At 46.8% G+C, this 26,936-nt stretch overlaps 1 protein-coding gene across 2 annotated transcripts in view; it reads right to left on the bottom strand.

Annotated features, from left to right (window-relative positions):
• The window catches only part of TEX14 (testis expressed 14, intercellular bridge forming factor), a 758,047-nt gene that overhangs the window by 405,584 nt on the left and 325,527 nt on the right, over nucleotides 1–26,936 (bottom strand). The window lies entirely within an intron of this gene.

Genomic DNA, 26,936 nt, shown 5'->3' with positions numbered 1-26,936 from the left:
CAATTTCGCACTGCACTGCTTTAACTGGTAATTGCGCGGTCATGCAACGCTGTACCCAAACGAAATTTGCGTCCTTTTCTTCCCACAAATAGAGCTTTCTTTTGGTGGTATTTGATTGCCTCTGCGATTTTTATTTTTTGCAATATAAATGGAAAAAGACCGGAAATTTTGAGAAAAAATTATATTTTCTACTTTTTGTTATAAGAAAAATCGAATAAACTCAATTTTAGTCATACATTTAGGGCAAAATTTATTCAGTCACATGTCTTTAGTAAAAAAAAATGTCAATAAGCGTATATTTATTGGTTTGCGCAAAAGTTATAGCGTCTACAAACTAGAGTACATTTTCTGGAATTTACACAACTTTTAATTTATGACTGCCTATCTCATTTCTTGAGGTGCTAAAATGGCAGGGCAGTACAACCCCCCCCCCCAAATTACCCCATTTTGGAAAGTAGACACCCCAAGGAAATTGCTGAGAGGCATGTTGAGCCCATTGAATATTTTTTTTTTGTCCCAAGTGATTGAATGACACAAAAAAAAAAAAAGTTTACAAAAAGTTGTCACTAAATGATATATTGCTCACACATGCCATAGTTATATGTGTAATTGCACCCCAAAATATATTCTGCTGCTTCTCCTGAGTATGGGGATACCACATATGTGGGACTTTTTGGGAGTCTAGCCGCGTACGCCACCCCGAAAACCAATCACTGCCTTCAGGATTTCTAAGGGTGCAAATTTTTGATTTCACTCCTCACTACCTATCACAGTTTTGAAGGCCATAAAATGCCAAAATAACACAAAACACTCCCAAATTACCCCATTTTGGAAAGTAGACACCCCAAGCTATTTACTGAGAGGCATGTTGAGTCCATGAAATATTTTATATTTTGCCACAAGTTGCAGGAATATGACAATTTTTTTTTTTTTTTTTTGCACAAAGTTGTCACTAAATGATATATTGCTCACACATGCTATGGGCATAAGTCAAATTACACCCCAAAATAAATTCTGCTGCTTCTCCCGAGTACGGGGATACCACATGTGGGGGACTTTTTGGGAGCCCAGCCACGTACTGGACCCCGAAAACCAAGCACTGCCTTCCGGATTTAAATATAAAACGCTACCAAAAAAAACTGTTAGTGATCGCAGGGATCAGGCCTGACTCTGCGATCGCTGTAGTTATGTGTTTAGTGTTTTGTAAGTGACAGTGATCGATCGATACTGCACTTGGTTGGGCTGGGCGGAGGGGCAAAAAGCAGGTGCCAGCAGGTATCTGGGCTGATCCCGCTAACAATGCGTTTTTTTTGGAACCCTAAACTGCTGGGGACGCTAGTATAAATCTGATCAGATCAGATATTGATCTGTTCAGACTCTATACCACTAAGGGAGGTGTATGCTTTGAGCGTGGGTGTTAGCGGTACTGGCACTAACCTAGCGCTACCTGGGGCGATGCAGACCCAGACCCTAAAACCTAATTGATATCACCTGCCGGGTGATCAGGGGGTTAAACCTTTATTGGGTAATAAATGGTGGGTGCCCTGATGCTATAAAAAGCAAACTAACTAACCAGAGTCACCCATAACACTTATACGGTGATCACTGGTGAAAGGGTTAACTAGGGGCAATCAGGGGGTTCAAATTTTTATCAGGTAGCATATGAGGGTCCCTGGCGCTATATAAAAACCTGACGGGGAACCTAAATAACTAACTGGATAACCAGCGTCACCAGTGACACTTATACGGTGATTGCTGGTGAAAGGGTTAACTCTAGGGGCAATCAGGGGGTTAAAACCATTATTGGGTAGTATATGGGGGTACCTAGCGCTATAAAAACCCGGCGGTGAACCTAAAAAAATAACTAGCTACTTAGCGGCACCGGTGACACTAAAGAAGCGATCAGAAAAACGATCGCTTAGTGACACTGGCAAAAGGGGGTGAAAGGGTTAATTAGGGGCAATCAGGGGGTTAAAACCATTATTGGGTAGTATATCGGGGTACCTAGCACTATAAAAACCTGGCGGTGAACCTAAAAAAATAACTAGCTACCTAGCGACACTAATGCAGCGATCAGAAACATGATCGCTTAGTGACACTGGCAAAAGGGGGTGAAAGGATTAAACCTTTATTGGGGGGTGGTAGGGGGCTACCCTGGACCTAACACTAACTGCCCTGACAGTTTTTACTTTTACAACTGACACTGAATGCAGTGATCAGTAAATAAATGATCACTGCAATCAGTGACACTGTGACTGGGGGAGGAGGAGAGGGGGCGATCGGGGGGTTTGTGTACCTATGTGTTAGTGTAGTGTTTGGTGCACTTACTTTTAGTCTTCTCCTCGTAGTCCGGTCTAAAAGACCGCCCCGAGGAGAATGACATCACTTCCTCCCTGCCTGTGTATACAATACACAGTGGGAGGAAGCTTCTCATTCGCCCGGAGCGTTCGAGAGGGGATGGCCAGAAACCAACGGCCATCCCCTCATCCCGGATCGCTCCTGAAGCGAAACGGACCGCCGCATCCAGCGGGAGGGGTCCGATCGGACCCCCCACCCGCTGGAAGGCAAGTACGTACATGTACGTGCTTGTGCCTGTACATGCCATTGTGATGACGTACAATGGCATGCGGCGGTCCTTAAGTGGTTAAGGACCAAAGAAGAGAGAGTCGAGAAGAACCCTGGGGGGATTCTGCAAGGTAACATCTGAAGAAGGAAAAGTGCCCTGGGTAACAATCATTTTGATGACACTGATTCTTCCCAACCATGAGTTTGCTAGATGGTGCCATCTGTGTAAGTCTTGTCTAATGGTGTTTGACAGGGGCAGGTAGTTGGCCCTAAAGAGGCCAGAAGGGTTAGGGGTTAGAAAGACTCTTAGGTATTTTAAAGTGCAAGATTGCCAGGCAAAGGAGAATTCTGGTTTCAGTTTGTTGACCTCTGTTGTCTGGAGGGAGATATTAAGAATTTCATATTTAGATAAATCTTTAAATTAGAAATTTCCCCAAATAGTCTAAAAGCTGTCATTAGGTTTGGCAGGGAATTTGCCGGTTGTTGGACATAAATATCATCTGCATAAGCAGCATATTTGCGTTCTTTTTTAGGATGTTTGATGTTTATAGGATGGGTGAAGTCTGAGACAGATATGGCAGTGATCTCTCCAAGATTTAATTTTTTACCTGGCTGAAAAAGTAAATGGATGGTACTTGGAAAAAAGTGAAAACAAACAAACGTGCAGTTACACTTATGCCGCGTACACACGACTGGAATGTCCAACAGAAAAAGTCAGACGAGAGCTTTTCATCGCATATTCCGATCGTGTGCATGCCCCATCTGACATTTTACGTCAAAAATTCTAATGGACCTGGATATGAAACAAGTTCTAAACATTTCCGACGGAACCAAATCCTATCGGGAAAAATGTTTGTCTGTATGCTGTTCCGACGGACCAAAAATGACGCATGCTCTGAAGCAAGTACAAGACTGAAGCGATTGGTGTGATAAAACTAGAGTTTGTAATGGAGATAGCACATTCCTCCTCACGCAGCAAATTCTGTGATATTTTAATGCAGCGCATTCTTTTCTTCTTTATAATGCTAGAAGAATAAAGTTGTTTTGCTGCTCATATTCACACAGAGTTGGCACAAACTTATTTCTTCATTATTTATCCTGATCTCATGAATAATATTGTCTTTTTTAAAAGCCAGATCTCCATAATAATGTTTACAATTATTTTTTTATAGTCATCTTTTATTTTATTTTTTATTTCATCAAGATCTCCTTTTTTTGGATTATTGAAAAATTATTTTCTAGTGATCTCCATTTATCTTTTTTTTTTTGTGTGTGTCAAGTTCCCACAAAAACATTATTATCTTGTATTTTTTATTAAACTCAAGGAGGTTGGTGACCCTTATTAATTTGACATTGTCTTTTAGAAATGTATCTGCCTACTCACAAACTGTCCTATTTGAATAAAAACATATAGGCAAGTTTTTTTCAGAAAATTAAATCCCCATTTATTCTGGGTAACAAAATAAAGAGGGAGGCAATGCTGAAGAAACTTTTGGAATTTGCAAATCCTTTTGTCCCCCAGGGCACACATCAAGTCTGTGGAAAATAAAATTGTTAGCTTGAGGAGTCCATATAATTTGGAGCACAATCTGGTCCAGGACTCCCAGAGATTAGGACCAGCAGCAGATGACATATGTCCCCAGGCTGTGGTACTACACCAGCCTGCGTCTTCTGTCAGACCAGACTGAAGCCAGGTCATCACTTCCTTCTCTTCGCTGTACCCTTCCCTCCACATTTCCCTGCAGCCCTCCTTGGAGGCTGTGGCTCTGGTGGTGGACTTGTGGCAGGAGGAGGAGGATGGGCAAGTTAATATATGTGGCTGTTCTCAGTCAGCTGGCCCCTCAACCCCTTCTGAAGGGCCTCACCAATAATTCCCTCACAGAGGAGGTGTTGGTTCTCAATTTCAGCAATCTAGTTGCTAGATAGCAGCTATATGTCTCTTCGGCGTTGGGGGGGCTTCTGAGGATGTCGCTTGCTTCCCTAATGAGGCCCAGTGCTGCCTCCTCCGTCATCGCCCCCCTTCCTGGGCCTTTTGGTTGTAAGGCAGAGGGGAGGCACCTGTGATTGGGTGAGGTTCCTACTGGGCCCGCTCACCTCCTGGCTGACACTGGGCCTGCCCTCCTCCTGGCTGACACTGGGCCTGCCCTCCTCCTGGCTGACACTGGGCCTGCCCTCCTCCTGGCTGACACTGGGCCTGCCCTCCTCCTGGCTGACACTTTACAAACCTTCTTCCTGGCTGTGCTCATCCTGTGTATAAAAAAGGGACATAGTTTTAGTTTTTGGTTCATCAATCACACACAATTTTAAGCTCATGACTTGCAAATTGAACGTTAATAAATAGAAAAGACTATCATTCTGACCCCAGAATTTTTCATTCTTGTCACAAACATTTTTGGCCCCTGCTGTCTATTGATATGTAAATCACTTTTTTTAAATCATTAATTTGTTATCAATTCTAATATCTATTTAACATCATTAATATTAGGACAATAAATATGTCTAAAAATAATATACCTGGCTCCAGCTGGGCACATCCACTTCTTCCAGGATGGAAGGCTCAGGTTGTTCCTCATCAGCCTTTGCTGGGGTTGAGGGAAGAGTGGAGGGAAGACTGCAGGGAAAGGTAGAAAGAGATTTCCTGCCTTCAGTCTGGTCATCCAGAAAAGCAGTTTGTTGAAGTACTACAGCCTGGGGCCATACACTTGTGCTGCTGATGCTCCTTATCGGACTGACTTCTGGATCTTATTATGCTCCTTCTTATACATGTCCCTCAAGATCCCAATTTGCTTTTCCAAGAACACGATGGTTGCATCGGGGACCCGTGTCTTTACAAATTACAGAAGTTTCTTTAGCGTTGACCACCTAGCTTGTTTATTATTTTATAAGCTGTGTTTCCCCTCCCACAAATTCCGCATTTCCTGTACTTGTCAATGAAACTGGCCATAAATTCTCTGTCCTTAAAGTGATTCAAGTTTTCTGTAAGACAATACACAAGACAAAAACACTAATGTCATCTTAAGCTCTCATAATCTTATCCCAATATAGGCCTCAATCTTGAAGCAGTATAGGCCACTGATGTACCAAAGATTTTACCTTTGTTAGAACATTCGCCCTCCTTCCTCAGCACACTGAACGTATATACGACACATACGTGTTATTTTATATACACTGCACATGTGTTGCCCGCTCCTGACGTTATTTCTAGTGTATTCCCGCCCCCTTCTCTTTGGCGCACAGTAGGAACGACATGGTGGAGACACAGCAGGTGTGTGTTAATTGGAGTAATAAAAAGGAGGAAAGCCCCGAAGGCAAAAATGTCCCGCTCCCGGAGGCAAAGATTTAAGACCTCAAATATGTCCTTTGGTGAGATGGTGGACATCTTGAGGAGGAACAACTATGATGGCAAGAATGGACCGTACACCAAACCGAATGTGAGAAAGGACAAAACCATGACAAAAGTTGTGAAGAGTCTGTACACAAGTTTTGGGGTACAATGATCAAAGGCGCAAATAAGGAAACGCTGGTCAGACCTGAAATTGAGGGAGCTGGATCAGTATAGAAGGATCAAGAAAGTGCTTAGAAAAAGTAAGTAGTTGTCATGTGTTCCGATTAGTATTATTACTTGCATGCTACGCCATGTGATTTTCTTTACTGTAGGACATTTTAAAATGGCAAGTTTCAGGTTAGTGGGCACAGTAATCAGTCGTAAGAAGCATTGTTAGCTCATTAAATACGATGTTTTCCGGAAGATACAGGTTAAATACATTTGGCCATGCCTAAATATCTGTGTGCTAAAGTATACCTTTTGTTTCATTCTCATAGGGGACATCACTCAACAGAGGACACCAGGAACCCACCACCTGACAAAGAAGGGGAACTCCCAAAAACACCACACCCCGAGGATCTGGAGGAAGGAAAGGTGGAGGAAGTGGGTGAACTTGTCACCACAACAGCCGAGTGTCTGACCCCCCCAGCTTAAGGTAATATATGTGTAGCACTTACCCCCGAAAGAGCTGCTGGTTTTGATTGGGCCTGCACTCTACCTAGAAACCCCACTCAATCCCCTTGACACAGCTGTGGTGCAATGTAATACAGTACAATATACAACAATGCAAAGTACCTGTATTGTACCCTCAGGATCCACTGGCTCCACCTGGTGGGGAAAAACAGTACGCCACACAACTGGATACTTAACCAGAAATATTGTTTACTGTAAAATATTTCAATAGGTGGTTACAGTGATTGTGCTGTCATCCCAACATAGAACGACAGCACAATATATTTCAATATAACAGAATATGACAGATTGTAAGATGTATATAAGTGTATTTATATGAACCTGGAAGCTCCCCTTGTTTTAAAGGCTAAAAGGGAGGCCTCACTAAAGTAGATTAATCTGGGGTCTTCTTTTCTTCGCTAGCTCAAGTCACTCCTTTGTATTTGTAATCCAAAGTAAGGTGGAAGATTAAGCTGAAATGCTCCTGGTGTAATTTCAGTAACTTATTTACATGCGGGTAACGTGGTTCCAAGAGACCTAAAATGGCCGCTGTTGTTCCTTATATCCCCTACCGAGTATGCACTGCGTAAGAGAGTGTTCATGGGTAGGTCACACACGGACTCCTGGGTAATGAGGTCAACCTTCAGAATCCAAACAAATAGTCACTTCCTGTACAAGTCTTTTAAGTTGTTCTGAGGTAAATGATAAACAGGTGCATTACCCATATTTGGCCACTAGATGGCTCTAGTGCGAAACCACAGTAATGTCCATATACCTCACATTAAAGCATGCATAATCACATCAATAAACTATGATGTCAGCGCTACACACTCTCCTTGCTTTAACTATTTGGTCCCCAAAGAGGCTCAAATTGCTGGCTCTATCCTGTATCTTAGCATCTATACGATCATACAGTACGGACAGAGGAGTTTCCCACCAGTTGTCATATGGTGAGGAGCTATCCTGTGCACTCACAGCTGATACTACCATATCTTGTACAGATGTACCAAGGGGTGAGGTGGGGCTGCCCCTTACTGAATCAGTAGTAGAGGGACCAGGCAGTTCAGAGTTTATTTTGCTGACAAACTGGGCGAATGCTCTGAAGCCTTGCAATGTATCATAAGTCAGTTTATGTGGCGGGACGAATGTCTCTCTTTGCTCTTGGTACTTTCGGGGTTTCCATTTCCTTCTGGCAAGTATCTTCAACCTCTTCCTCAATGTCTGCAGGTGGGGAGCCGGTTGAAGTACTAAGCTCCTCTGTAGGATAAGTTGTTGGTACAAATTCCAGAGCCTCTGCTCTGAGAGTCCCATCAGTTTCTTCTCCCACCTCTGAAGAGACGTCAGCGTCTACTTCTAGAGTTTCTGTAGGCCACAACCAACTCATTTCTACTTCTTCATCTTCCTCTGCAGAAGGCATAGGCTGAGAACTGGTTGTTGGCCTGCTCACATCGGTGGATGAGGATGAGGGTTCCTCCTCTGTACTTATCCTAACTGCTTCAATGAGGGGCAAGAGGCGATTCCTGTGCCAAGTCTTCACTGGTCCAGTGTTTCCTTCTAGCTTTATCTCCTATACTGGGAGTCCTGGAAGCTTTTTGCACACAACATAAGGCTGCGACCTCCAATGATCAGCCAGCTTATGTTTGCCTGGAATGCCTAGATTCCTTAGTAGAACCCGGTCACCTGATTGAAGATCTTGGACTCTCACTTTCAGGCCAAATTTTCTCTTGTACCTGTTCTCCCTGGAGTTCGATGTGGCTTTTGCCTTCTCATAAGCAATTTTTTTAATTCCTCCTCAGTCAATCCACAATCCACATATCCTCTATGGGAGGTCTCTGAGGTGTGATCCAGGGAGGTTCCAAAAAAGGGATCCACTGGTAGTCAGGCTTCACGGCCGAACATCAGTCGATAGGGTGAATACCCAGTGGTGTCACTTTTGGTGCTGTTGTAGGCATGGACTAGTGCCGCAATGTGTCTACTCCATTGGGGCTTTTGCTCTGCTGTTAATGTTCCCAACATATTCAGGAGAGTTCTGTTGAACCTCTCCAGCTGAGGGTCCCCTTGTGGGTGATAAGGTGTAATCCTGGACTTCTGTATGCCTAGTAAATCCAGCAGCCTTTTTATCAACCTTCTCTCGAAGTCTCTCCCTTGGTCCGAATGTATCCTTCGAGGTAAGCCATAATGGACGAAAAACTTTTCAACAAGAGTCTTTGCCACCGTGGTTGCCTGCTGGTCACTAAGATGTCCCCTTGCCCACTTAAGTCTGATTCTAAGCAGAGAAAGTCTATGCAAACTAAGTCCATTGGGCCCTGGCTCTGCAGATGGCCCATTGGGGCATCCTTTTGGGGCATTGCTACCGCTGTATGCACCCGAGGCAGGAATGACAGTAACTCTCCACTTCTTTCCTCATATAGGGCCAGTAGAATCTGTGCTTTACTAACTGGAGGGTCCTTTCTGCTCCCAAATGGCCATGGTGGCCATGCAGGGCAATCAGTACTCTCTCTCTGTGCTTTTCCGGCTAGAACAACTGACACTTCTCTTCTGGATCATCGGAGGGGCCCCTTTGGTAGACCACCCCTTGTTGCAATTGCAACCAATCCCATTCCTTTAAGAGCAGCCGGGCTTCTTTACTGGGGGGCTTCCTTACTGGGACTCTTCTACAGTACCTCAGACTGTTTGTGTTTCAATGCCTTTAGTACCATTCCACACAATGGGTCTTCCTCTTGATCTCTCCTGAGATCCTTCCTGGATAGCTTAAGGAGACCTTCTTGCATAACCTGGGAGACATTGCAGTAGCACTTGGGTTGACTTGCCCCTTCACACAGGGCCCTTACCCCTTCTGGGGTATGCTGAGCCCAGTCTCCTGAGGGATCTTGGGGGTCGTGGGGCCTTCTGGACAGAGCATCCGCATCCCGGTTACCAGCTCCTGGTCTGTACTTCAGGCTGAAGGTAAATGCCGAAAGAGCGGCTAGCCACCTGTGACCAGTGGCGTCCGGCTTCGTAGTGGTGAGCAAGTAAGGGGGTTGTTGTATGTCGTCACTACAAACTCAGCCCCGTATAGGTAGTCCTTCAGCTTGTCTATCACTGCCCACTTTAGAGACAGAAATTCAAGCTTGTGAGTTGGATAATTTTTTTCAGCGGGAATCAAACTTCTGCTCACATAGGCAATTGGTCGCAGATGCCCTTCATGCTCCTGGTAGAGCACCCCTCCTAGGCTGTCTCAGCTGACATCTATATGCAGTTCGTAAGGCTTGGCAGGGTCGGCATAGGCTAAGACTGGAGCAGTGGTGAGGCTCCACTTCGGCTGTCTGAAAGCTTCTTCACATTCTGGAGTCCACTGGTGCTGGATAGACGCTTTCTTTTTCCTGGGCCCTTCTTTCGGCCTTGCCGACTGATCTGGGTTTTCATTGGCTTCTTCCTGATTCTTCAGAAGCTCGGTGAGTGGGTGGGCTATCTTTGCGAACCCTTCCACGAACCTTCTATAGTAGGAGCAGAATCCTAAGAATGACCTGAGTTCAGTTACGTTGGTAGGCCTGGGCCAAGAAGTGACAGCTTCTAACTTCTTGGGATCAGTTGCTACTCCCTCTTCAGACACAATGTGTCCCAGATAATTCACTGAGGGCTGGTAGAACTGACATTTCTCCATAGAGTTTCAGGCCATCCTCATGAATTCTCTTCAGGACCTTTTCCAGGTGCTCTTCATGTTCTTCCAACGTTCTCCCAAACACTATTATGTCATCCAGGTAGACCGGTACTTCTATTAGGTTCATGTCTCCCACTGTTTTTTCCATCAATCTCTGGCAATTCGCCGGGGCCCCAGACAGTCCTTGTGGCATCCGGTTGAACTTGAAGAACCCCACCGGGGTGATGAAAGCAGTCTTCACTCTATCTTCAGGGCACATGGGGATCTGATAATAACCACTTGTCAGGTCCAGCACACTGAACACCTTCGCCCCCGACAGGCTCTGCAAGGCATCTTCTATCTGTGGTGTGGTGTATTGGTCAGGAATGGTCCTCTGGTTCAGGGTCCTATAATCAATGCATAGGCGTAGAGACCCGGTTTTCTTCCTCACCACCACAATTGGGGAGGCATAAGGACTCCTGGACTCATGGATAATGCCCATTCCCTTGAGCTCAGCCAGTTGCTCTCGCAGGTCTTCCAGATCTCCCAGTAGGATTCATCTGACCCTTTCTCTGAAAGGCTTGTCCTCTTCCAGTCAAATCCGATGGGTGCCACTTTTGGCTAATCCCACATCAAACTCGCTTTTTGAGAAAGCGTCCCTCCATCTTAAGAGTTGTGCCTTAGCTCTTTCCCTCCAGGCAAAAGTAAGGGGCATGTCCTTGAGACAAAACTGTTCTTGAGGGATCTCTGTTGTCAATCCTTCCTTCAGGCTACATACTGAAACTGGGGTGGCTGGACTAACCTGCCTCAGCAGTAATCTAGATGGCACCCTCAGTGGGGCAGCTTCTACGTTCCGGACAGTGACGGAAACCCTGCCGTGAGTTCTAGCGCCTTCTTGTCTCCCTCTCTTGTATCTTCGAGGACAATGAAAGGACCTGGCTTCTTCCAACTCAACTTGACAAAAACCCTCAAGCAGACAACTTCGCTGGGCTGGACCCATTTCCTTCCCCTATCCGAGAGCCAGATTTTCCCCACTCCCTCTTCAGGAGCCTTCTCTTCCTGCTTCAGGTCTCGGTATGTCTGTGCCAGCATCGGATGTATTTTAGTGGGGGGGGGTCCCTTCTGGAGCACCAGCGGTGCAAGAAGCCTTCTCACCAAGTCGGTATTCGTCTCAATAAGGGAACTTTTGTCAGCCCCCGGGGGGGAAGGACACACTACGACCAGCGTGTCGAACATCTCAGCCTCTGCTGCTGTACTTGGGTCAAACGTGAGTCTGATCGACAGGTAGCCATCGCATGGGAAGTTCTGTGTGCCTAAACCCCATATTTCCAGTTCTTCCAGTTTCTGTAACGGCAGGTGCTTGAGATGTCGGTCGTAGAAGTCTTTGTACAAGAGGGTCACTTGAGCTCCAGTATACAGCAGTGTCTTTGTATAAATCCCGTCCACTTAAATGGCGACAATCGGAGAGGGCCCCACCAGCTTGGGAGGTATCCCAATTGGTATTTTTGGCCTGTTTGGTGGCCTGTACCTTCACCCTAGGTTCTGGGGGCCTCTTTCTCTTCCGCCATTGTTTCTCTGTACCTCCTGAGATGTTTGGCATGGGAGTCAGTGTGGATTAAATTACAGCAACCGGGCACCCAGTCGACTCCTTCACTGGGGCCCTCCGAAGTTTTCCGCCGGCTGCTTGAACCTGGCCTTAGCTACTGGGCTTTGGCACACTCGTCTGAAATGTCCTACTCCTCCACATTTGAAACAGATTTTCTGTATTGGTTTCGTGGGGCGGCTGAGGGTTTCCCGAGCCTTTTGTGGGGGGGACTCTTCTGTCTGGGTGTTTGCCAGACGAGTCATCAGCATTGCCATTATCTCCAGTATCTCCTTCTGAGTATGAAGCAACTTTTCCAGCCCAGTCTGGCTAGCAGAGATGTGTTGAGAGGGCGACAGCCATGACCCTTGCTCGGTGACCGCTGCCAGTACACTGAGTTCCCAGGTATCCGAGGGGACATCTACCTGATGCACTTTGACACTGGGAGCGTTGGGGGACTGGAGCTTCTTCTGTTTTTGGTCCCTCTCCATCTCCATCTTATCTGCTTCATTCATCTTCCCGATAAGTACTTCATCTGGAGTGGAGAGATCTTTCAAATACTCTTTCAGAGCCATCTTAATATTATCACTCCTCAATCCTGTAGTCACAGATCTCCGGAATTTCTTCTGGATTGACTCTGCTCCAAAGTGTTCTTCAGCTCCCTCTTCCCGACTTGCAGATAGCAGGCGGTCCTTAAGCTCAATAGCCCGGAATAGGAAGTTCTGAGGAGTCTCTTTGATATCCTGAGTTATGTTCATCAATCTGAGATATAGTTCAGCGGTGTCTTCCTCCTCATAGTAGCTCTTCAGTATTCTCATTAACTGATTCAAGGCCATTCCAGTCTTCCTTTCCAACATGTCTCTTACACTTGAACCTGGGCTGATGGCATGGATTACTGCCTCTCTGATTTCGGACTCCAAGTATCCTTTCTGTAACCCTAATGCCACGTACACACGATCGGAATTCTCGTCGGAAAAAGCTCTGATGGTTTTCCCGATGGAATTCGGCTAAGGCTGTCTTGCCTACAAATTCCGATTGTTTATAACGCAGTAACGTACAACACGTACGACGCGACTAGAAAAAGGAAGTTCAATAGCCAGTAGCCAATAGCATCTGTCTCGTAGTTGAATCTGAGCATGCGTGATTTTTGGCGCGTCGGAATTGCATACACACGATCGGAATTACCGATAGAAAGTTTTTCCGTCAAGGAAATTGAGAACATGCTATAAATTTTTGGCTGGCGGGAATTCAGACAGCTAAATTCCGATGAAGCATTCACACGGCCACAATTTTCAATGAAAGGCTCTCATCTGTCTTTTTCTGGCCGGAATACCGATCGTGTGTATGCGGCATAACTCTACTTGGTGTAGAAGACTGGTGTAGGACAGTTTGTCCTTCTGTCCCTTTTCTCCTATCTGACCATCAATGCGGAAGTCTTTCCGGATGGTTACTTCCTGTAAGCGGCCCCAGTTGCATCTTTTCTTTGTCTTCACAGGGTTAAGCGTCACTTGTTCATCCCTCTGATCTTCCAGAGAGGCATGTGCTTCACTGATGCGCTCAGCCATTAATCTGGAGGTCTCCTGAAACTTTTCTTGTATATCGCAATACTGTCTCTTCAGGACGGCCAACTGTTGCTCTGCCTGTCATTTTCCATAAACCCAAACTTGTTGGATTGGGTGTGTCAGCTGGAGTTCTGTTCTGTCAGACAACTTTATACTGGCACCACTCTATCAGTGCGTAGGTGCAACCGGTGTGATGGTCTGTTTTCACTGCGACTACATGTGCCTTCCTGTCTGGGAATAAGACTTGGACCACCTCTTTGACCTGTTTCTCACCCCAGAGTACGGAAGATGGCTTGGCGGAGTGGAGGTTCACACCATCCCTTTGAGAGGATTGCTGTTCATTACAGCTTGACGCCTGACTGACTCACCACTAAGGTGTGTGGGTCCACACCTTCGGGTAAGAGTACCCATTACTTATCTCTGTTTATCCAGTATGCTGCATTACCTGCATGAGGAGCTTTGGAAGGGTGTCGCTATGATGGTACCTTCAGTGTTCCATTTTACATTTACTGGAAGTTGGATCACTCTTTACTGAAGAGGAACTATTTGTTGCTTAAGGGGACGATTATTTTCTTACGTGTCATAAGATAATCTTTTGTTTTTTGTTTTTCACATTATTTGTTTGATCTACGTGGTACGGTTCACGTGGATCTCTTTATTATTCATCCACATATATTGTGGGGATTTTTACACATTGTTCACGTGGATTTCTGTATTGTTTATCTATACATATTGCATTTGTGTTATTTTTATTATGCTTAGCTTATGCTATGCCACTGTGCAAATTTTTTTTTCACCTTTTTCAAAAGTAGAAGATTTGTTCACTTTTTTTTTTTTTAACTGTAAATTTTTATTATGAAAGGAAGAGTCAGTAGAAAGGTACATAGCCAAACGGGCATACCCTGGCAGTAACTTGTCAAGAGGTAAGGTACATACAGATACAGGTATGCAGGTATGGTGTACAACACATTAACATATCAAAATTTTAGCAGGATACTCGACTTTAAAGGGAGGGGAGGTTTGCAAAGGGGAGGAGTGAGGATATACATGAGTACAAATAAAAAGCAGGTATAACCAGAGTTTGATTTGCACGCTTGGTATAGGCAATAACTGAGCGAAAGAGAAAGATCAGATAAAAAAAAAAAAAAAAATGCATGGATAAGTTCAGTATAGGTACGTTGGGTATACTCTTAGTACAGGTAACCTTAATCTTTAGGGACAGATACAAAATAAATATGATAGCCCAGGATGTTCAGTGTAGTGGGCAACTCCTGGGGTCCGCTATCCAAAGTTTCCAGGCATACAGGAACTTATCAGTTGTGAGGTTAGCTTTAGCAAAGGCGTATTCCATTCGAAAGTGGGCATTCAGCAACATGAGGACTTGTTTCAGGGTCGGGGAGTGTACCGATTTCCAATTTTTTGCAACAGCTAGTCGGGCAGCGATAAGGATGTGGGTCAGTAGGGCGTGCAGGTGGTGCGGCCACGAGAGGACAGATATACCTAGTAGTAAGTCGGTGGGAGAGAGCGGGATAGTTATTCTACAAATATGGTGTATTAGGCTTTTTATTTTTTTCCAAAATGGTTGTATATGGGGGCAACCCCACCAAATATGTAGTAATGTGCCTCTGTCACCGCAGTTTCTCCAGCAGTTAGGTGAGGAAGAGGGAAAGATTTTAGCCAGTCTGGTCGGTGTGTAGTACCAGCCGTGATAAAGTTTCATCAGAGATTCCCAATGGGAGATGCAGTGAGAGAAGCGTGTAGGGGCATTCAGAGCCTTCTGCCATGTTTCTGGTGGAACAGTGTGTTGCAGTTTGGATGACCAGTATTCGGTGCGTGCGGGATCAACTTTGGGGTCTGGTGAAGTGAGTATTCTGTAAATGAGAGAAATGCCTCCTTTTTTTTGAGTTTTATTCCCAAGGAACTGTAGTAGGGGATCCTTGAGTGGGTTTTCGGTGGAAAGAGGGAGATTTGCTAGGATGGATCTGATCCGGAGATATAAGAAGAATGTTGTGGAGGGGACGTGATATTTGTGTTGTAGCTGGGAGAAGGATAGGAGAGTTGTTGAGGAAAGTAATGTGCTTACATTAGTAACTCCAGCTGCGATCCAGTCCCCTATGGGGAGATCAGGGGAGAAGACTTGGAGGGCTTCTAGGGGGACCAGTGGGAGGAGTGTCAGAGAGACGGGAGCAGTGTTTTGAAAATATGTTTGCCATACTCAAAGGGACGCGTTAATTGAGTCGAGTGGGTAACGAGATGGTTTAAAGCGCAACCAGATAGCTGTCAAAATTTTCACTGGGTCTGTCGTCAAAACAGCAAGTTCTATTTGTTTCCAGGTAGGTTGTAGGTCTGAGGCCGCGTACACACGGGCGGACTGTTCGCCCAACCTTGTCCGCTGAACAGTGTTTGGGCGGACAGTCCGCTCGTGTGTGGGCTTTCAGCGGACAGTTTCAGCGGACAGTTGGACGGACAAAGTCTTTCGGAAATTCCGAAAAACTGTCCGCTGAAACTGTGTTTGAGCGAACAGTCCGCCCGTGTGTGGGCTTGTCCGCTGTACTTTCGAAATGAGCGGACTGTTCCCGCTCGGAAAGTCCGCCCATTTCGAGCGCGTGTACAGGTAGGCGGGGCCCGCGAAGGAGACGTCGCGGGCTCCGCCGCCTGGAATGGGCTTAAAGGGGAACCCCAACGCCGAAAAAATCGGCGTGGGGGTTCCCCCAAGTCCACACCAGACCCTTGTCCGAGCACGCTACCCGGCCGGCCAGGAAAGGGGGGCGAGCGAGCGCGCCCCCCCTCCTGAGCCGTACCAGGCCGCGTGCCCTCAACATGGGGGGTGCCTTGGGGAAGGGGGGGCCGCGCGGCCCCCCCACCCCAAAGCACCTTGTCCCCATGTTGATGAGGACAAGGGCCTCTTCCCGACAACCCTGGCCGTTGGTTGTCGGGGTCTGCGGGCGGGGGGCTTATCGGAATCCGGGAGCCCCCTTTAAGAAGGGGGCCCCCGGATACCGGCCCCCCACCCTATGTGAATGAGTATGGGGTACAATGTACCCCTACCCATTCACCTGTGAAATAAAGTACAAATAAAAACACAACACAGGGGGAAAAAATATTTTATTGCACAGCCGGGGGTCTTCCGTCTTCGGGGGTCTTCTCGCCGGACTCCTCCGCTATGTGTGTGTAGCTCTTTTGCCAGCGGAGGAGTCCGGCTTTCTTCCTCCCCGCCGCCGGCCTCTTCTCCCGACTTCGGGGGTCTTGTCCCCCTCTTCGGTTCTTCTGCCGGGCCACCGCGCCTGGTCCGGTGGCCCGGTCTTCTGTCGCCGTCTTCCGTTCTTCTGTCGCCGCCTTCGGTTCTTCTGCCGGGCCACCGCGCCTTCTTGTAGCTCTTTTACAGGCGGTGGCCCGGTCTTCTGTCGCCGTCGCCGCCTTCCGTTCGTGTTCTTCTTCTTGTTCTTCTTGTTCTTCTCCAGGCGATGTTGACACGTCGCTCCCTCCGGCCGGAATGCCAGAGCCGCCCTGCGCTGTGACTTATATAGTGACAATGGGGCGGGGTCACATGGTATATGTCACATGGGTTGATGTCACATGGTGACCCCGCCCCCTTACGATGTCATAGTCCCCATGTGACATCAACCCATGTGACCAACCCATGTGACATATACCATGTGACCCCGCCCCATTGTCACTATATAAGTGACCGCACAGCGCGTCCCCGGCATTCCGGCCGGAGAGCTCATCGAGTCAACATCTCCAGGAGAAGAACAAGAAGAAGAACACGAACGGAAGGCGGCGACGGCGACAGAAGACCGGGCCACCGCCTGTAAAAGAGCTACAAGAAGGCGCGGTGGCCCGGCAGAAGAACCGAAGGCGGCGACAGAAGAACGGAAGACGGCGACAGAAGACCGGGCCACCGGACCAGGCGCGGTGGCCCGGCAGAAGAACCGAAGAGGGGGACAAGACCCCCGAAGTCGGGAGAAGAGGCCGGCGGCGGGGAGGAAGAAAGCCGGACTCCTCCGATGGCAAAAGAGCTACACACACATAGCGGAGGAGTCCGGCGAGAAGACCCCCGAAGACGGAAGACCCCCAGAGCTGTGCAATAAAATATTTTTTCCCCCTGTGTTGTGTTTTTATTTGTACTTTATTTCACAGGTGAATGGGTAGGGGTACATTGTACCCCATACTCATTCACATAGGGTGGGGGGCCGGTATCCGGGGGCCCCCTTCTTAAAGGGGGCTCCCGGATTCCGATAAGCCCCCCGCCCGCAGACCCCGACAACCAACGGCCAGGGTTGTCGGGAAGAGGCCCTTGTCCTCATCAACATGGGGACAAGGTGCTTTGGGGTGGGGGGGCCGCGCGGCCCCCCCCTTCCCCAAGGCACCCCCCCATGTTGAGGGCACGCGGCCTGGTACGGCTCAGGAGGGGGGGCGCGCTCGCTCGCCCCCCTTTCCTGGCCGGCCGGGTAGCGTGCTCGGACAAGGGTCTGGTGTGGACTTGGGGGGAACCCCCACGCCGATTTTTTTCGGCGTTGGGGTTCCCCTTTAAGCCCATTCCAGGCGGCGGAGCCCGCGACGTCTCCTTCGCGGGCCCCGCCTACCTGTACACGCGCTCGAAATGGGCGGATTTGCCTCCTCCTTACGTGGGCGAGTCCGTTCATTTCAAAAGTTGAGCGAACTGTTTGCCCAACCTTGTTCGTCAAACAGTCCGCTCGTGTGTGGGCAAGTCCGCTCATGCAAATTTTGAGCGGACTGTTTGACAAACTGTTTGCCGAACAAGGTTGGGCGAACAGTCCGCGCGTGTGTACGCGGCCTGAGGACCACCACGTTTTGAGTTGATCTAGTAAGACAGCTCGGTAATATGCTTTGAGATTAGGGGCTCCCAAGCCACCAAAGCGAGTGGGTGTCAGGAGGATAGTATTTCTAATTCTCGGGTGTTTGTGTTGCCAAATAAAAGCATTGAGTATCCCTTGGAGCTTTTTAAGATGGGCTTGGAGGGGCGGGAGGGGGATGGAACGGAAAAAGTAAAGGATATGGGGAAGTAGATACATTTTGGTTTGGGGAATTCTGCCTGCCCAGGAGGCCTGTGTGGTCAATAGGTCTTTGGAGAGGTGGTGGAGTTTGCCCAGTAGAATTTCAAGATTGGTTCTTACTAATATGGAGCTGGGGTATGTCAGTTGTACACCTAAATACGGGAGGAAAGAGTTGGTGGCCCACGTGAAAGAGGTCTTTGCTGAGATCTGGGACACGGTATGTGGGTCTAGGCCAAGATTTAGCATTAAGGATTTGGAATGGTTGATTTTGTACATTGAAACAGCACTAAAGGAGTCCAACGTACGTTGAATCTCAGGGAGTGAGGTAAGTGGGTCCGTGAGGGCAATAATAACATCGTCGGCATAGAGGCCAATTTTGTGTTCTGTGTCTGCTACCGTAATGCCTTTAATTTGAGGGTTTTGCCTGATAGTCTGCGCTAAGGGCTCCATTACCAGGGTAAAAATCAGTGGGGACAAAGGGCATCCTTGCCGTGTGCCATTGGTGATTTGAAAAGGGTTCGATATTATGCCCGAGGTCCATACGCGCGCGCTAGGGTGTGTATACAGTCCCAGAACGGCTGACAGGAAGGTGCCTGAAATCCCCACCTTACGGAGGACAGCCTCCATATAAGGCCAGGAGACCCTATCGAACGCCTTCTCTGCGTCCAAAGAGAGGAAGAGAGAAGGCGCTCGCTTACATTCGACCCATTGGATAAGGTCGATAAAGCGTCTGGTTCCATCTGCCGTCTGCCTTCCTGGGACGAAGCCCACTTGATCGCGATGTATTAAGTCTGGGAGAATTATGGCCAATCGTTGGGCGAGAAGTTTGGCATAAAGTTTGGTGTCAGTGTTGAGGAGTGATATGGGACGGTAGTTTGCTGGGCTATCAGGGGGTTTCCCTGGTTTAGGGATAGTAACTACAAGTGCTTCTAGGGATTCCTTGTGGATCTGTCCAGTGCTCGCGAATTGGTTATAGGTTTTGCAGAGATAGGGTACGATGATAACAGCATATTTCTTATAGTACTCGTTGGTAATGCCATCTGGGCCCGGGGCTTTATGTAGGGGAAGCTTCTTAATGAGAGAGTGGATTTCTTCAGGTAGGAAGGGGGCCGATAAGGAGTCTAGTTGTTCAGGGGTGATCATAGGGAGCGATATGGACGCCAGGAAACTAGCTATATCGGCTTGGGAAGGTGGGGGGGAGGGGTCGGTGGTATTGAGGTTATAGAGAGCATGATAGAAGCTGCTAAATTCGTTGGCAATATCGAGGGTGTTAGTAATGCGTGTCTTATTGGAGGTCGTCAGAAAGGAGATTTTTTTGTTAATCAGTTGTCGTTTCAGCTGTTTGGCCATAAATGCGGTCGGTTTGTTTGCTGAGGAATATGATTGTAGCTTGAGGCGCTTTATATAGAATTCAAATTTCATGTGAAGGTGTTCACTGAGTTTAGACCTAAGATTTTTTAAGTCAGCGGAGATCATGTCCGAAGGGGATGATTTGTTTATGGCTTCCAAGGTTCGAATTTGCTGGAGCATGGAGACCGTCGTGGCCGCACGAGCCTTTTTTTGCTGCGCTCCCAGCTTGATAAAAAAGGCCACGTAGGCAGGCTTTATGGGCATTCCAGATGACAGCGTGGTCATCAACAGAATTGTCATTAGATTGGAAATAGGAGAGAATTTCTGTGTGTATTTGGGAGGCAAGTTTAGGGTCATTAAGGAGGGATGAGTTTAATCTCCAGAGAGTGTGCCTGGGTGACTGTGATAACGGGGCTATTTTGATAGTGACAGGGGCGTGGTCGGACCACGAGACAATTCCTATACTTGAATCAGATATTGACTGTAATAAGTGTTTATCTGTGATAATCAGGTCTATTCTGGAGTAGGACTGATGGGGGGGGGGATGTGTAATCTCTTTCTGAGCCGTGCATACACCTCCAAGAGTCATAAAGGTCTTCGCGGGCAAGCATAGATGCTAGGGCAGAGGGTCTATGCTTGGCATGAGAAGTTGAGTCCAGTGCGGGGTCAGAGAGACCGTTAAAGTCTCCACACATAATTAGCGGTGACGATCTGTAAGGGGCTAGTCTGGACATGAGGGTGGTAAAGAATTTCTTTTGTGCGACATGAGGAGCATATACATTGACAATGGTTAGAGGAAGGGTATTGACTGTGGCCGACAGAATTATATATCTCCCCTCTGCATCCTTCTCGAAATGATGTAGCTCAAAGTCAACCGAGGCGCTGACAGCTACCATCACCCCCCTTTGCTTCCGAGAGGCGTTCGCGAAGAAGGTGTGAGGGTAGCGTTTGTTAGAGCATTTGGGGGGATTGGTCTGTGGAAAATGAGTTTCTTGAACACAGAGGATGTCAGAGTGGAGATTAGACGCCTCTCTCCAGAGGAGGCTGCGTTTAAATGGGGAGTTCAGGCCTTTGGCATTAATAGTGGAGATTGTGAGGGCCATGCCTACAGGGAGGACAATGGAAAAGGGAGGCTCAGAAAGAGATTACTGTAGCAAACACAAAGGAAGAAAATGCAATACAGTAAATGTCAATTGCGTGCTGCGAAAACAAGGTATGCAAACCTCTAATAAAAAAAAGAAAAAAAAAAAAAGAAAAAAAAAACCGGATGAACACAAAACAAGAAATCAGGGGTGTTAAGGGGGTAAACCGTAAGAGTACGGGTATCTGTTCGTGTGCCTAGCACACTCTAATCTGGGGGGTGTAAAGAGGAAGGGTGCACCAACAAACAAACAAACAATAACGTTGTTTAAATTCAAAGAAACTAAAGCAAACAGTGGTAAGTTCGTATACTTGCAAGGGTCAGTCCGTCCATAACGGGGAGATCCATGTTCGGACCGGGGTGTACCGCGGAGTTAGGTTTTGCGTTCTCTTCGCAAAGTTGTGTCTTTTCCAGGCGGGAGCGAAGAAATATGCTCATTAGTGCGGCGGGCGTCTCTCGGGGGCAGCGGGAGGAAGCCCCAGTTGGTTAATTTCTTATAACCATCTTTGGGGTTGAGGATAGGAATCACTTGCTGTTGATAGTTCACCAGAAGTTTCGTGGGGAAGCCCCACCTGTAGGCGATCTTTTTTTTGTTGCAGGATGGATGTGACTGGAGAGAAAGCTCTACGTAGTTCCATCGTCGCTGGGGAGAGGTCTGTGAATAGCTTGACATCGTTGTAGGGGGAAGGTAGAGACTTTGACAATCTGGTAGTGGCAAGGATTTGCTCCTTAATGTGAAAGAAATGGATTCGGGCTAGAATGTCTCTGGGGACGTCATCAGGCAGGTGAGCGGGTTTAGAAATCCTGTGGGCCCGGTCAATTAAAATGTCATTGTTGCTCAAATGAGGCACCAGTGTGGTGAATAGTTGCTGTAGGTATGGAATAATGTCCGGTGGCTTGACGGATTCCGGAACCCCTCTAAATTTAATATTATTGCGCCTGGCACGATCTTCCAAGTCCGCCATTTTTAACTTTGGACGATGAATTTCTGCGGAGTGATGGTCATGTGCATCCAAAAGCTCATTGTGAGCCTTGGAGTAGTCTTGCAACGTCTCCTATATAGTATCTGTTCTCTCTTCCAGACAATCCACCCTGTCGTGTATCTGGGACATCGAGAATTGCAGTTCTCTGTGGAGATCCTTTTGGAGGGTGAGCAGCATGGTTTTTAGTGTGGCTTCAGATACTGGATTATCTGATACTGGGACTGCTGCAAGAGAGGGGATTTGGTCTGCATTCTGTCCACCCGCTACAACTGCAGACCAAAGCTGCTTCTTTGCATGAGGTTCCTTACCGGGGGATTGTGCAGGGGAAGAGGCCAATCTCTTACCTCTATCTGCGTGAGGTGTACCCTGCGGCATAGGTAGCGGTGGCAGGGTGTCCATCTCGGCCCCCTGGAGAGTGGAGCTTTCCTCTTCTGCACGCCGAGGACGCGGTTGCCCGGTGGAGCGTTGAGGGCTGGGAGAAGACCTTCGAGAGCTCCCTGAGCCGGCACCATCTTGGGCCTCCTGCATGGCGGCGGACGTGTAGTAATGAGTGAGGCGGTGCGACGCAGGGGGTTTCTGTCGCAATAGCTATTAGCCGCTGCCTCTCGGGACACCCCTCCACAGATCCACAGGCAGGTAACGTGGTTCCAAGAGACCTAAAATGGCCACTGCTGTCCCTTATATCCCCTACCTAGTATGCACTGCGTAAAAGTGTTCATGGGTAGGTCACACACGGACTCAAGGGTAACGCGTCAACCTTCAGAATCAAAACAAAGTCACTTCCTGTACAAGTCTTTAGGTTGTTCTGAGGTAAATGCTAAACAGGTGCATTACCCATATTTGGCCACTAGATGGCTCTAGTGGGAAACCACAGTAATGTCCATTTACCTCACATTAAAGCATGCATAATCACATCAATAAACCATGCTGTTAGCGCTACATATGTATGCCTGCATATTTATAATACATTCCCCAAAATTGTGGGTGATTTGCTGGTTGTGGAAGAGCAAGCTCAAAAATTCACAAGTGCACAACTCCTAATCAAGGACATCATGACATGGAATCGTGAAAACATCCTCATAAGAAATGAAATTTTCATGAACAAATCAAGAACATTATTGATGTGTTGGGGAGAATTTAAAAGATCTTCAAAATGCAACCCTTTTAACAATTGTTCTAAAAACACTATTTTTTTGTAATTAGTAAAAAACAAAAAAACAAACACAAGCAATAATGAAAATTTAAGATTTTATCAGATATTTTTATTTTTTTATTAAAATATGTTTTAGACATTGTCTGGCATAGCAATGGCCCCCCTACGCATAAAAAAATTAACATATTTCTGCCGAACTTCGCAGAAGGGCGCTTTGGGGGGGCCAAGCCAGTACAGCCAGTATCCAGGCCCGTCAGGGGATTAATAGGAAGTCCGGCCTCAGGCCCAACTGAGGCAATATCATTTTGGGCATTTTTCCTTAAAAAATTGTGCAATATCCAGTATATGTAGTCCGCCATATGGATTGCTGTCAGAAACAGGTGGAACCGACTGGCCATTATCCCGAAGGTATTCTCAAAAACTGTGCTCGCTCTGCCCAGCCGGTGGATAAAAACCCTCCTCTCCGGGGTGAGGGTCCTTTGGGGGAATGGCCTCATCAGGTGCTCGCCCAGACCAAACGCTTCATCAGCAATAAAGACAAACGGGAGTCCTTCCACATTGTCCGCATCAGGTGGCAATGCTAAGCCACCAGTCTGGAGACGTTGGTAAAACTCTGTCTTGGCGAAGACTCCTCCATCCGGCCATTTTTCCCCACGTCCACATAGAGGAACTCATATTGTGCCGACACCACCGCCATTAACACTATACTATTAAACCCCTTATAGTTATAATAGTAAGACCCCAAATGGGGTGCTGGCACGATGTGGACGTGCTTCCCATGTATAGCCTCTCCACAGTTGGGAAAATCCCAACAGTCGGCAAAATGGGAGGCCACAGTCTGCCATTCCTGTGGCGTTATAGGGAAACAGAAAAAAAAAAGATAAGTACTTTTGCACATAACATTGCAAGCAGATTAAACAAAAACATTCTTGGCTGACATCAGTATAAAAAATTTTTTTAACCACTTCCTGCCTGGTCAATAGCAGATTGACATCCGGGAAGTGGTTAAGTTATGCTGACTGGGCGTCATATGACGTCCTTCAGGATAACAGCTGTCGTGCGCCCCTGGGGGCATGCATCGGAGCGACCGGTGGAGCGGTGTGTCAGTCTGACACACCGCTCCGGCGGAGGCTCTTTACCACTTGATCAGCCTTGTTCACGGCTGATCACGATGTAAACAGGAAAGGCCGCTGATCGGCTTTTCCTCACTCGCATCTGACAGACGCGAGCAGAGGAGAGCCAATTGGCAGCTCTTCTGATGGGGGGTCTGCACTGATTGTTTATCAGCACTGAGCCCCCTCGGATGCCCACACTAGACCACCACTGAAGCCCTCAGGACCACCAGGGAAGTGGGCAACATGTGGATGGCCAGGAATGTACCCCATGGCCATCCACATGTACAAATGAATTCTGAATCTGTGCCAATCAGTGCCCACAAATGGGCACTGACTGGCACCATGATAAAACAAATTAAATCAGCAATGCCACCCATCAGTGTTATCAGTGCCACCTATCAGTGTCCAGCAGTGCCAACATCAGTGCTCATCTGTGCCACCTATCAGTGCCACCCCATAAGTACCCATCAGTACCACCCATAAGTACCCATCAATGCTGCCTATGAGTGCCACCTATCAGTGCCCATCGTCAGTGCCGCCTCATCAGTACCATCTCATTGGTGCCACCTCATCAGTACCATCTCATTGGTGCCAACTCATTGCTGCCTTATCAGTGCCCGTCAGTGCAGCCATATCAGTGCCCGTCATTGAAGAAGAAAATGTACTTATTTACAAAAATTGTTAACAGAAACAAAGAGACTTTTTTTTCACAATTTTCTGTGTTTTTTTATTTGTTGCACAAAAAATAAAAATCGCAGAGGTGATCAAATACCACCAAAAGAAAGCTCTATTTGTGGGAACAGTGTTGTATGACCGCGCAATTGTCATTCAAATTGCTACAGCGCTGAAAGCTGAAAACTGGCTTGGGCGGGGGAGGTGTCTAAGTGCCTGGTATTGAGGTGGTTAAGGAGATTTTCCAGACAAAAAAAAAAGGTCCACTTATCTTATTCTCCCCAGGTGACTTTGAGAGCCAAAAAAAAGCCTATGGCACTCTGCCTGAATTTAAGGACATACATAACATGCGTACACATTTTAGGGGGGGGAGGGGGTTATAAATTACCTTAAGGACACACATAACATTTGTACACATTTTAGGGGGTGTTTTGGGTAAAGCAATACAATGGAGCTGCCAAAATACATTGTTAAGCGATTAGGCGATAGGTGTATATGGGCCAAGGATAGTATGCTGGGGAGGTTAGTGAAGGCAAATATGCATGAAGGAGCATTAAAAACTTACAGCATGCATGAGGATAAAGGGGACATTCATAGCATATTACAATCATGGTAATTAGGGAATGATGAAATAAATACAATACATTAGCAAATATTAAATACATATAATGTGATGTTAAAGGAGAAAACTTACCCTAATATAGTCCTTCTGCAGGACCTGAATAATAGCAGAACAGGTCTCTGGAATAATGATCCCCAGAACCTGGGGGGAGATGCCTGTCGAGAACTTGAGGTCCTGCAGGCTTTTCCCAGTCGCCAAGTACCACAAGGTGGCAACTAGCCTCTGCTCTGGAGTGATGGCTTGCCGCATGCAGGTGTCCTGCTTCATAATATAAGGTGTGAGCAAAGCCAACAGACGGTGAAAAACAGGGTCCGTCACCCTGAGAAAGTTCCTGAAATCATCAGGATTATTCTCCTGGGTCTCCCAAAGCAGAAGCATATGAGAGAACTGGTCACGCTGGAGTAACCAATTCTTGGTCCATGAACGAATCCCCAACTTGTTCATGGACTGGACTTGGGTCAAAGTATAAACCCCAACACCAAGCCCCCACACAGCACAAACTGTACGACGAGTACTTACCGCAACATGGTTTCAAAACGTTTGGCTGGTCAGAACGAACTTAACAGAACGCACTGAAGTACAGCAAGCTGAAAATTAGCAATGAGCGGACAAGAACGCACTGAAAACCAGATACGAAATGACTGCACGCACTGAAAAACAGATACAAACCCACAAGCACAAACTGAACAGCCATAAAACGATCTGAAACAGCAGGAGTCTGAAAAGCGTGAATCGACTCTAACCAAACTTCTACTATCATGAGATTAGCAGAAGGAGCCCAAAGGGTGGCGCAGTGGCTATTGAACTTACTATTTATAGTCCCGTTATACGTGTTGTACGTCACCTTGTTCTTGACGGTCGGACTTTGGTGTGATTGTCAGAGTTTATTCCAACGGGAAAACTGGTCATGTGTATAGGACAATATTTTTTTATTACCATACATTATTTTTAATGCTTTTTTTTATATGTTTATGTAAAACCAAAACATTTTTAGCTTTATGTAGAGTAGGGCATCAGGATTTTTTAATACTGCCTGCTATGAGAGATTTACCTTCAATTCCTGTCCTGGAATTGCAACAACAAATGTGAACAAATTTTACAAAGTGAATCATAGACAGTTGTTACAAAACAGTGACTTTATAATTCATTAAGCCTAGTGGATTGAACATTTTTCTGATCTCCTTCCACTTTTCCTCTTGATTTCCCCTCCATCAGTACCAGGTTTACAGGGGAACAAGGTAAGTCTGAGGACCTCAAGGGAGAGGAAAAGAGAGTGTAAATTATGTAGGGTATTTTTTTATTTTTTAATAGACATCTAGGCATCAGCCAAACTCAGCTGGGTAAAACACAAGGCAAAATATACTAGGGAGTGCGGTGACTTGAATTGCACCACTAACGTCTAAATAAAAAACACTCTTCACTCCATGTCATAAATCTGCTAGTTTTGTTAAGTAAACATTTGTAGGGCCATTAGAAGCACATACCAAAGAGTAATTGTGCTTTCCTGTGGTCATAGCACTATAGTATTTATTATAATTTGTTTTTACAACAGTGGGT

The sequence above is a fragment of the Lithobates pipiens genome, unplaced genomic scaffold, assembly GCF_037356315.1.
Source record: "Lithobates pipiens isolate NorthernLeopardFrog02 unplaced genomic scaffold, aLitPip1_a1.2 Scaffold_16, whole genome shotgun sequence".
Classification (NCBI taxonomy): Eukaryota; Metazoa; Chordata; class Amphibia; order Anura; family Ranidae; genus Lithobates; species Lithobates pipiens.
The sequence above is the reverse complement of the archived record's forward strand: the minus strand, read 5'-3'. Positions and strand labels throughout refer to the sequence as shown.